The sequence below is a fragment of the Odocoileus virginianus genome, chromosome 32, assembly GCF_023699985.2.
Source record: "Odocoileus virginianus isolate 20LAN1187 ecotype Illinois chromosome 32, Ovbor_1.2, whole genome shotgun sequence".
NCBI lineage: Eukaryota > Metazoa > Chordata > Mammalia > Artiodactyla > Cervidae > Odocoileus > Odocoileus virginianus.
In genome coordinates this window covers 16,901,536-16,913,518 of record NC_069705.1, presented here as the reverse complement: position 1 = coordinate 16,913,518, position 11,983 = coordinate 16,901,536, and the positions used below count along the sequence as shown (strand labels likewise).

The following is an 11,983-nucleotide window of genomic DNA, read 5'->3' as shown; positions in this document are numbered from 1 at the left end:
AAGAATTGATGCTTTTGAACTGTGGTGTTGGAGAAGACTCTTGAGAGTCCCTTGGACTGCAAGGAGATCCAACCAGTCCATCCTAAAGGAAATCAGTCCTGAATGTTCATTGGAAGGACTGATGCTGAGGCTGAAACTCCAGTATTTTGGCCACCTGATGGGAGAACTGACTCCTTGGAAAAGACCCTGATGCTGGGAAGGATTGAAGGCAGGAGGAGAGGGGATGACAGAAGATGAGATGGTTGGATGGCATCACTGACTCAATGGACATGAGTTTGAGTATTTGAGTAAGCTCTGGGAGTGGTGATGGACAGGGAATCCTGGTGTGCTGCGGTCCATGGGGTTGCAAAGAGTCGGACACGACTGAGTGACCTGAACTGAAAATGAGCTATCTTTCAAAAAATGCGTTTGTCTCCATGAATGACGGGCTCCTGAAAATTTGTGAGAAGGCTATCATAGGCTTAGTTAGCCCTTGTGGTTTCTAGCCTCATTTCAAAAAGATAAAACAAATGTCACAGTCTTTGGATTTCCAATGCCCGCCAGTTCCCCCTGCCACCTGACATTCCTGGCTTCCTGTTTCTCCATTTCTGGGTTTCATTTGCTCTGTAAATGCCTGTTTGATTTAATGTGCTGGGCCTGGGTGATGTGAGAGATGGAATGACGACTGACTGAATGAGTAAATAAAAAGTAAGTAAATGAAAAAAAGTCAAGTGCTTCGTCCTTCAGGGCCTTGTCCAGCTAACTTTGTAGTAGGTGCTGGTAGAGTGCCTCTCTGTATCTTAATTCCTCCATGTCTAATAGCCTAAGAGAACTCTGAGGGAAAGTTTCCTTAGATCTTATTGTCACTACTGAGATGGAAGGGGACGACAGAGGATGAGATGGTTGAATGGCATCACTGACTCAATGGATGTAAGTTTGACTAAGCTCTGGGAGTTGGTGATGGACAGGGAGATCTGGCGTGCTGCAGTCCATGGGGTCGCAAAGAGTCGGACGTGACTGAGCAACTGAACTGAACTGAGAGGGAATGGATTGAAGAATGTTAGACACACTTGTAGGTCAGAGGAATAAAACATACCTAGGATTCGTTGCTGATGGGGGAAGAGAAACAAAGGGAGTCCTTTGGGCTCCTCTCTCCAGCATTATCCTCATGAGCCCCTCTCATGTTAGGAGGATTTGGCCCTGTGATTCATGGGGCCATGTGTCATTTGGGGCCTCCTTTCCCTATCTGTGGCCAAATGTGGAAGGGCTTGTGTTCCCAGGGACGGCTGGAGGACTCTGCAGGGGCAGGCCCGCTGGCCTTTCCTGCTCACAGCGTGGATGCGACCCCCAGGCGCGTGCTCAGGGGTCTGCGTCGATGCTCAGAGAGGCTAGCTTCCTGGAGCGCTGTGGGTCTGCCCGACAGACCCGGGATAGATTGGATTGGAGACTGGGAAACCTCAGTGAGCCACTGTGGCTAAACTTCGTACCCAGGCATTGTCTACCAAAGAGTTCTGGATTTGGAAGTAGTCAAAACACTTGAAAACTTGCCCACCTATTTATAAAAATGACGCCAATGATTATTTCCTTCAGCTGGGAACCCAAGAGAGGAATGGGGGTGAGGGGCAGGACCCAGAACCGACGCTGTTTGCCCACTTCAAGTCACTAGGACGGTCTTACTTTTTCTGTGTGTTCAGTACTCATTCTGCACTTAGCAGTGAGTGATGATGTCTGTGTGCTCATTTGCCTGATTAGGCTGTGGGTGAGGGGATTGAAGGTTATACATTTGTGGACCTCCAGCAGCACCTAACAGAGTCTTTCAAAGCATGTCTTATTGCACTTTTTCCCTCAAATGTGAAAGACTTTTATGTAGCATCTCGTCTCCTTAGGAGCAGGACTTTCATGAGGCAGAGGGCAGGCCTGTGTGCAATTATTGGGCAGGTTTGTAGTTTGCATCGCACTTTGAGTAGATGAGGGACTCTGCAAAGCATGGCTCTGCTTCCTCTGGTGGGTGGCTTTCTCCTCTCATTCTTCCCCTTTGCTATTTTTGGAGATGAAAATCAGAGGAGGGAGCTGCAGGTTGAGATGATGCGGAAGAAACCAGAAACCAAAGAGAACAGGTAAATGTATTCAGTCCTATTTCATTCACAACTCAAACTCTGATTAGGAGAATGTGACCTTTCCCTGTAAAAAGAATTATCAAGATTCTCTGGTTGATCGGCTCAGAGAAAGGAGAGGCAGGGTGAAATGCTGTAGTCTTTTGCAAGGTGATAGACAAAAGTCATTCTTGTTGTTTTTTTTTTTAAGTTTTTTTTTTTTTTGATGTGGACCACTTTCAAAGCCTTTACTGAATTTGTTACAGTATTGCTTCTGTTTTTTTTGTTTTGCATGTGGGATCTTAGTTGCCCTATCAGAGATTGAACCCACACCCACTCCATTAGAAGGTGAAGTCTTAACCACTGGTGGTAGTTTTTCAGTCTCTAAGTCATGACCAACTCTTTGCGACCCCACGGACTGAAGCATGCCAGGCATGCCTGTCCTTTACTATCTCCTGGAGCTTGCTCAAACTCATGTCCATTGAGTCGAAGATGCCATCCAACCATCTCATCCTCTTTGCCCCTTTCTCTTTCTGACCTCAATCTTTCCCAGCATCAGGATCTTTACCAGTGAGTCGGTTCTTCACATCAGGACTGCCACTGCATCACCAGGGAAGTCCCGACATTTGTCATTTTTGATCTAACTTGTCCCTGACCATCCTCTTTCCTCAGAGCCCCCTTCCTTCTCCAGCAGAGAGAGACACCAACAATTCCCCTGCAGGCCAGGCTTCCCACTCCTGAGAATTCCCCACAAGGAGAAAAGTGAAAGTGAAATCACTCAGTCGTGTCCGACTCTTTGCAACCCCATGGACTGTAGCCCACCACGCTCCTCCATCCATGGGATTTTCCAGGCAAGAGTACTGGAGTGTGTTGCCATTTCCTTCTCCAGAGGATCTTCCTGACCCAGGGATCGAACCTGGGTCTCCTGCATTGTAAGCAGATGCTTTACCGTCTGAGCCACCAGGAAAGTGGAAGAAGCAATCAATTAACTCAGGATACTTTTCCACTCCAAGATGTGTTGGGTTTCTTTGAAAAAGAGATGAACTAAATGAGTGGTGAAAGAATTAACTCTGTGTAGGGAAGCAGTGGGTATATCTGAAAAGAGTGAGGAAGGGTGGAAAATGAGCCAGAGAGAAGGTGTAGTTGATAATGAAAGCTCGTTAAGAAATTGGCTGGAAAGTTAACCAGAGCCAGGAGGAGGGCTGGTTCTACCAGTTCATTAAGATTTCACCCTGCAATAGTCCTCTGTAACTTTTCCTCTTTAACCCCTAAAACACTAGTGTGTGTGTATATATATATACTAGTTAGTATATATTATAACTGAAGTTAATATTATGAGAAAAAATTGAGTGTTTTAGTAGATTCTTTTTGCCTTGTTGAGAGAAGGATGCTGTCACATGGAGAGATGGTGGTTGAACTGCCAATTCAGTAATGGCCATTGCTCACTTCCTCAGGTGAGGGAAAAGAACAAACCACAATCAGCTGGCACAGCTTAATAGATGATGAGTTAACCAAGGTCTAAGACTCTGCTTGGGACTGGAGTGGATGAAGAAAGTGTGGTCGATGACCAGTGGGCTTATGGTCTCATTGTAAAGTGTCTGGGCCCTTGGGAGATAACGATACTACAAGATTATTTTTGGCAAAAATGTCAAATGAACAAGTCATGGGTATATGGTGTAAGTATTCAGAGGAGGTGGAGCTCATTTTCACCTGCAAGCGTCAGAAGAAGCTTTGTTGAGGGCAGTTAGGTGGTGAACCGTAAATGACGCAGCATGTCAAAGAAAAACCAGAGTTGGACAGTAATTAAAGTGATAAAAACAGATTTTAATCAGGACACTTGGAGTAGGGGGAAAAACCTCAGTGTTGAACTAGACTCAGTTCTAGGTGTGATGTGGGTAAGTGGTGAGTGTAGATTTATGACCAAATAAGTAGTGTGGGTATGCTGCAATTCATGGGATCGCAGAGTCGGACACGACTGACCAACTGAACTGAACTGAAGTAGTGGAGTGGGGAGAGGAATCACGGGATAGTAGGGATTCTGGGTAACCTGACCCAAAGGATTCTTGCTGAACACAGGCCAGGGTAATTAGACATCACCTGGGGGGTGGAGTGGAGGATAGGAAACCTATCAGATATTGGAGAGGGTGGTTCTGGTTAACCTGACTTAGAAGGGTTCATGCTAAAACGAGGTTTTACAAAGAACTGCACAGCTGAACCTGGGAGAAGATTCAGGAACTTGACAAAAGTTTGATCAAGTGAAGAATCTTTGTCAGTAACACGGAGGAAGCCACGGATGTGAATGGTTGGGTATCTCCATTGGTCCAGACCCTTATAACAGTTCTAGAAGGGGGGTGTACCACCCCCATTTTATAATAAGGAAACAGACTCAGAAAGTATAAATTCATGACCCAAACTTTCTCAGTCATGAATATAGTCAAAGTCAGAGCCAGGGCCTTGCTAACACAAGCTTGCCTTTAGGCCGTTCTGCACAGACACCTGGTCTGGAGCAGGAAGGCCAAGACTTTGCACCTAGGATGGAAACCAGATCATTTTGTTGAGGGTGAGTCATCTAGGGGAAAAAAAAGGGTGGTGAATTTGGAAAGTTGGGCGGAGGACTGGTTAAAGTGTCTTAACAAAGAAGGGGCCGTTGAAGGAGCTCCAGGCAGGGGGTGGCGGGGAGAGGAGCCTGGCTGTGTGTCAGACAGCTTCAGAGAGAAGAGCTAAGCAAGGAATGACTTTGTAGACATGAAAAGTGTTAGTCGTACAGTCCTGTCCTACTCTTTGGGACACCATGGGTTGTAGTCTGTTAGGCTCCTCTGTCCGTGCGGATTTTCCAGGCAAGAATACTGGAGTGGGTTGCCATGACCTCCTCCAGGGGATCTCCCTGACCCAGGGATCGAACCCAGGTCTCCCACATTGCAGGCAGGTTCTTTACCATTTGAGCTACCCGGAACGCTCCTTGTAGATATGACCAAAAGTTTCATTTGACTGGTTGAATTCTAAACTTGATTACTCGTGAGTCTTGACTTGTGTTTGAAAATCGACCATTAATATGGTCAGTCTTTACTAAATCTTAAGTTCTCAGTCACTATAGAAAAGCACAGGCTTGCTTTCTTTTGTAAACTTTAATTCTCATGGTTTTGTTGTGTTACATTGCCTTCATCCTGGATGCGTTAATGAAGTGGTGTGATAATGACCCAGGGCGCCCATCTGTTTAATTCTGCTAATTTGCTCCATTTTTGAATGAGTTTTCTTTGCTGCAGGAGCAGCAGTGGTGCATGGATGCTGCTGAAAAGAATTTAAGTTCCACCTTTAGCACCAACTCAGGGACACCCCCCTCCCCACCCCCCCACCCCACCCCGATAATTTTCTTACTGTCTTTTTGCCATTTGGGAATGCTGCCATGTTGTTTGCAATTGAAATATAGTTTTTAAATGTGCCTCCTGTTGTGCTTTTATAGAAAGAGAGCCTCCGTTTCTGGAAAATAAAATACCATTGCCTGAACCAAGAGCCCTTCAGAAGGGTTTTAATTACTGCATTAATTGCAAACTTCAGGACAGATTGGACCCCAGTAGTAACACGTCGTTGGGCAGATTCCTGGGCTGCTTTAAAGAAAATGTTAAAAGCCTTTGGGTTGTGAAAGGGATGGGATTGAGAGAAGGAGGTGGGTGCACGAGACAGGCATTGCCTTTCTTCAGGCGCTGAGCTTTACATTAAAAAAAAAAAAAATCCTTCCCTCATTTGCATTTTCGGGGAAGTGTCTGATGACTTACTGCTCAAGGGACTCAGCAGTCCTGCCTTGACTTGGGTTAGATGAAAGCGGGGAGATGGAGTAAATATTGTAGATTAGAACTTATCTTAAAAACAAACAAAAAAAACCAGTTGGCTGGGGAAAAAATACAGTTGGTGTGGTCCTTTTAGTATGGTAATCCTTGAAATGCTAATTTTTTTATTCAGAAGAAAGAAAAAGAAAAAAAGACCAGTAATTTCCTTCTCTGGCAGAACACCCACTAAAGTGTTTCCTTCATGTTCAGTTTCTTTGGCTTTTGGGGAAATTACCAACAATGTGAGCTTGGGTTGGGGACTGCTAGAAGATTCATTCAGTAAGCAGGTTTTTACGACTTTTACCTTGGTGTCTTTTCCTGGGAAAATAACTGGTTAAATACCGAGGTGACTAGATGGAATTGCGTTCCATGCCTCAGTGATTCATTCAGAATGGTGTCTTCCTTCTAACAGGCTTTTGAGAGAAAATTATCCCAAGTAGCATTTCTGGCAGGACTAGGAGGACGTTTCAGATTTGAAAATGTAAGTGGCAGTCACATGTGTTTTTCTGGTTTACTGTGTTTTGGCACTTAGGATGTGTCAAGCGCTTCTCTAAAACTCGTTTAATCCTCGCAACAACCCTGTCAGGTTTGGGACAATCATTAACCCTATTTGGCAGATGAGAAAACTGAACCTGAGAGAGTCTAACTGGAAAGATCAGATTGACTCCAGAGTCAACTTGTTCTAACTGAGGACTCTAGAAGACATTCATCCTATTTACCATCAACTTGAATATTCATTGACAAGTGCTGATTGTTATTCTCATCTCCCTCAAAGACAAACTCACTCTCTCTCCGCCCCCATCCATCTACCCATCCATCCATCCATCCATCCCTCCATCCACAACAGCTAGTAGCTACCTACCTATCTAACAAATATTTATTCAACAGTGTTCTTGGAACAAGATTAGGCATTATGATGTGAGAAAAGGCCTTACCCCTACATTTGAGGAGCTCTGTCTTATTTGGAAGCCAATAAGGTGCTCCGTGGTGGAACTTCTGACCCACACTTAGGAGGGCTCACTCATCAATTCAGTATTTTAGCAAAGTACAGAGCTAGTAGATGCCAAGCACTATAGACCAGTAGCCTTGGTAGTTACAGTCTAGTTAGGGGAGATGGACAGGAAGATGGCACATTGCAGTTGGGTGAGATAATTGCTATGATGATGCCAAGTCAGTAGGAGTCCAGTATTTGTAAATGTACAAGGCACAGAGCCAAGAGAAGAACTGCATCGTGATTTGGTCTGTTTGGAGAGCAGAGTGTAAATGGATAAGAGGTGAGAGGTGAGGCTGGAGCGGTCCAGGGAAGGCCTCAGAGTCCATGGTGTTCTCTACTCGCTTAGGGACCCTGGGTTCCATCAGAACCACGAGAACAGTGCTTTTTGCCCAGCACTAAGGTCTCAGTCACTTTAATGGCAAAGTGGAAAAGCAGAACCAGAGTGTAACCTAAAATTAAGTGGCGATAAGATACTGCACATTTCAGAAGATTGGCAATCACTGCTCTTATTTATAGCTTATAGCTATTTCCTTACCAGAGACAGACTGTGAGAGAGTCTGGATCCTGTGTCTATTTCTGGGATTTTTGGTTCAGCAATAAAGATGTTGTTGGAAAGGAAAGAAAAGGGAGGAGGTTAAAAATCAATGCACATCGAATTAATTCTGATTTTTCCATTGAAAGAATGATCACATTTCAAGGTCATAATATGGAGCTGAGGCTTAGATAATTGATACGTAGATTGTGACGTTTCTCTATAAGCAAGTCATGAGAACATTACAAACCTACCAGATTTTCTACTTTACCAAATTAAAAGGAATGGAGTGGAATTGGATAACGGGTTGTGGAACCTCTTATTCTTGGATCATTGGTTTCGAAAGATCCCAAATTGGCAGTAACTGTAAGTTATTTCAATTTTATGTCAACTCAGTGGCTGAAATGAAGTGGGTTAATTGATGTGGCTTTTGGGGGAGGAAAGCCCTAGTCAGAAATCACGAAAGCTCATTGGCCTTCCTTACTCGATCCCCAGACATTTTTCCAGGATACATAGTCAGGGAGAGAGGTGTTTCTTTGTCTCAGGCTGCCTTCTTCCTGTGTTCAAATGGACAGTGGACCAAGAGTATTATTTAGGAGCAGGACTCTAATTTCAATTGACAGTGTTATTCAGTTGGATCAGAAAGTACTGTGTCCTCAACCCAAAATAGATGATTAGAAAATCGTAGCCTGGATATTTGGGACAAAGTGCTGGAGAAAGACGTGAGTAGGTGTGGAGGCCTGGCTCTCTGGCATGCATCCCTAAAGCGCTGTTATTTTTTGTTTCACTGCTTCACTCTACAGCAGGTATGGACACTGAGCTCCTGTGAAAAGTATATGTTTCATACAGTTTTATACACACAGTCCCTGATGGAATGCGTGACATACAGTAGGAATTAGTAATTGTGAATGAATGAATGATGTCATCAGCTTATACAACAGTTGGGCTATACTGTGTAGAACAAAGCTACTACAAGAATGAGGCGTCTTGGCATAACATGTGCATTACAGAAAGGAAAACTTTAGGTATCAGGTAGTTACAGACCTATGAGAGAAATTCAGGACAAAGACATTTCTTTGCATCTAGTTAATTTTTATTTATTTTTTCCTACCACTCTCTCTGTCAACCTTTAGCATTTTCCATTAGAGCTCTGCAGGTCATTGACAGTTTTTTTGTGTGTGTGTTATTTTTAGGACCCAAAATTTACCAAAACCAATCCATCCAGCATGGAGTTCTTCCTTACTCTCTGAAGTCAACATCACCCTGTTTAGATTCCTTTCCAAGCCATTGTGTTTGCTCACTGGCTGATTCCATCAAACCCATGTTTGGTCTTCCTGAGCTCCTAGACTGCAGGTCTTTTAATTCTTTTTCCCCTCTTCCGACCAGACTTCATCCCTTTAATCAAAAATCATTAGTGAATCTTGCATTGTTATTATCTCATTTTTAAAATAGGTATTTCATTCCGTTACAATATATGTGTTTCTGGAATCAGGAAGATATCAAAAGATGACTGACAGGAAATGTGATTATTGGCAGAAAGTATCTCTTGAACAAGCTTAGAACTCTCATTCTATTTATCCATGTGGTAGAAAATGTACCCCTTTGGCAGAAGTGGGCGGATCAAGAGCTCCCCAAGTGTGATTTCAATGGTTACCAGGCTTAACCCAAGTTACTTTTTTTTACGTGGTGGTTTTTTTTTTTAATTAAAAAATATTTTTGGAACTCCTTATTGAATTCATTACAAAATTGCTTCTGTTTTATGTTTTGGCTTGTTGGCCGAGAGGCATGTGGAATTTTTACCTCCCTGACCAGGGACCGAACCTGCATCCTGTGCATTGGGAGGCAGTTTTCACCACCAGGGAAGTCCTTGTTACTTGGTGTTGAGCTAGAATCTCCCTGGTCCTGATAGGAGGTGGTCCTGGGAGTGGCATGGGAGAGGTCAGTGAAGACTGTGCCACAAAAAAACATGGGCACCAGGGTCTTAACTTTCTTTTATACTAACTTGAGTTTTGAAGGGTATTTTCTACTACAATACTTTGCTTTGAAATTTTTATGTCACTTTTTGGGGGTAAAGAGTACTGTGGAACCTCACAAATCTTGGCTGCAGTGAGAAGAGAGGATGGGTTACCAGGGAAAAAAGGCGATCAAAGACTTTTCCATTTTGTTTGTTTTTGAAGTACCTGTTTCTTCATACATTCTGTTGTCCAAAAAATCAGGTATGGAAATTTGACTTTTACATACTTGGCAGTCTTACAAGAGAGAGGAGAATCATTATAAGCACCATTCTTTTAGCAGTGATTCATTAGATTAATTTCTAAAGGATGTATGTGTACATATTTTGGGTTGCATTCTTAGTTTCACTATTAATTTGCTTAATAAGATTAAGTCTTTTTTCCCACTGAAGACAGAGCAGAAGCAAACACTTGACTTGCTTTTGTTCTAGCTCGTAGACTTTAAATGAATGACTTTCATAATTTAGATGTTGTGTGAAAAATCTTAAAATACAGTGGTGGCATCATGAGCAAAGAAACAAGAAGCTGCTGACTTTGCTGTGGAAGAGAAGTAAGAATTTCATGAGATGGAAGAGTTTACCAGCCTACCATTTATTTTACCAGAGGATAAAACCAGTGTCACTAGCAAAGAGATATATACCAGACTACGGTTTCCTGATGGGAGGAACAGTTCTCAATAGCAGAAAATAGAGTTGTTCTCAAGACATATGTTAGATCTCTCACAATCTATCAGAAATAAAAAAGGATAGCAGTATAGAGATGAGAGAGAGAAAAAAGATTGACTGTCAAAATGTTACATGCAAGGATGCATTGAATATCACTATTAGAAGAGGTCTTCCTGTAATTACATTTCCCATCTATTTGGATTTGCTTGTCCTAAATTCTTTGCAGTTGTCAGTTTGGGAAATGTCTCCTATCGAGGTATTTTTTTTTTTCCCCTACCTGTTAAATTTCAGCATGGTATCACTCATCAAAATTGGGTAGGGTTGTACTGAGAATGTATTCTACCTCAGCAAGCCCCATAGATCATTGCTGTTGGCAGATTTTCTCCGTATATTTCTACTATGAGAAAGCATCAGACACCAGCCTAGTAGTAGATGAGCCTCTAGATCAATATTCCAAGATCTAGAGTGTTCTGATATTGGCTTGTATTATTTATCCCATTTAAAAAAGTGACAAAATCGTTCAACAAAGATGGAACGTAGATAGTTTCACTGAAGCTGTGAGTGTGATAAAGGTTATGGACAAAAGATTTCTGTCAGGTAACAATCTGGACTGGTTTAAGCATTTAGGTTTCCAAGGTTCTATATAAGAGCTGCTAGCTTATGATTTAGGACCTACGCACAAGAGAATTGAGGCTGGATTAATATAAAAATGTGGCTTGTAGCACTGGAGATGTGTTTTAGAACAATGACTTAATGCTTGTAATCTGTAAGAATGTGTTTTTGGTCAAATAACCTATGCATTTTCTCAAAGGAGGTAGGCTTGGGGGGAGAAAAAAGGACAGTAATTAAACTGAACATACAAACAAGGAAAAAATAATTTAACTCTTATGATGACTCATTTAGTTGGCAGCTTCAGGTAATGAGGTGCTCTGGATTAATTTTCCTGAGAGCAGAAACATATCCCTTTAAATGATTAAGCATTTTATCTTCATCAATCTTTGAAGAACATATTTCCAAGGTACATTATACATTCTCTTGTGTCAGTAATATTCTTGACTACTTACAGGACTAGAGATGTATATTTTTTTCAAAGAGTTTAAAGAAACATTTGATCTTTGAAAATCATGTTAGAGCACTGGTCCCAGTGTTTTTCTCTACAATATATGAGGTTAGGGTTTGATCATTGAGGTTCCTTCCATCTCTGATATTCTCTAAGTAAAGGGTTCTTGTGCAGGCTAAAATTTAAAACAACAGTTAGGGAATTTGGGGTCTCTGCTATATTTAAAAGGGATAATCAACAAAATTCTACTGTATAGCACATGGAACTCTGCTCAATGTTATGTGGCAGTCTGGATGGGAGGGAAGTTTGGGGGGCAAATGAATATATGTATATGTATGGCTGAATCCCTTTGCTGTTCATCTGAAATTATTACAACGTTATTAACTGGCTCTACCCCAATAGAAAATAAAAAATTAAAAATAAAAAAATAAAACTTCACTGCCCCCTCCAAATTTAAAACATAAGGATCACCAAAGGGGCTTATTTAAAATGCAGATTCTTAGGTATCACTCTTGGAGGTTCTGATTCAGTTGGTTTGGGTGAGTCAAGAAAACCTGTATCATAAATATGCACCCACGGCCATTCTGTGACCTCATTTTGAGAAACACAGATTGTCTTTCTGGCCTTGGATGACAGATGCCATAACCCTTGTTGGCTATCAGGGTACCACTGATGCCCTGCCCTCGTTGGTATGAGGCTGTGAGGGGCTGACCAGATCCGGAGAGGGGGCTGTACTTTGATAATCTGCTTCTGATCCCACCCTCAGTATTAAATGTCACATCGTGAACATAGCTACTGAGGGAAACCAGATCATCCAGCAGAAA

General features: G+C 42.4%; 1 non-coding gene across 1 annotated transcript; it reads right to left on the bottom strand.

Annotated features, from left to right (window-relative positions):
* Positions 1-2,966: 2,966 nt before the first annotated feature.
* Positions 2,967-3,039, bottom strand: TRNAC-ACA (transfer RNA cysteine (anticodon ACA)). The gene has a single exon. It is a non-coding gene; the product is annotated as a tRNA-Cys (tRNA).
* Positions 3,040-11,983: the final 8,944 nt, after the last annotated feature.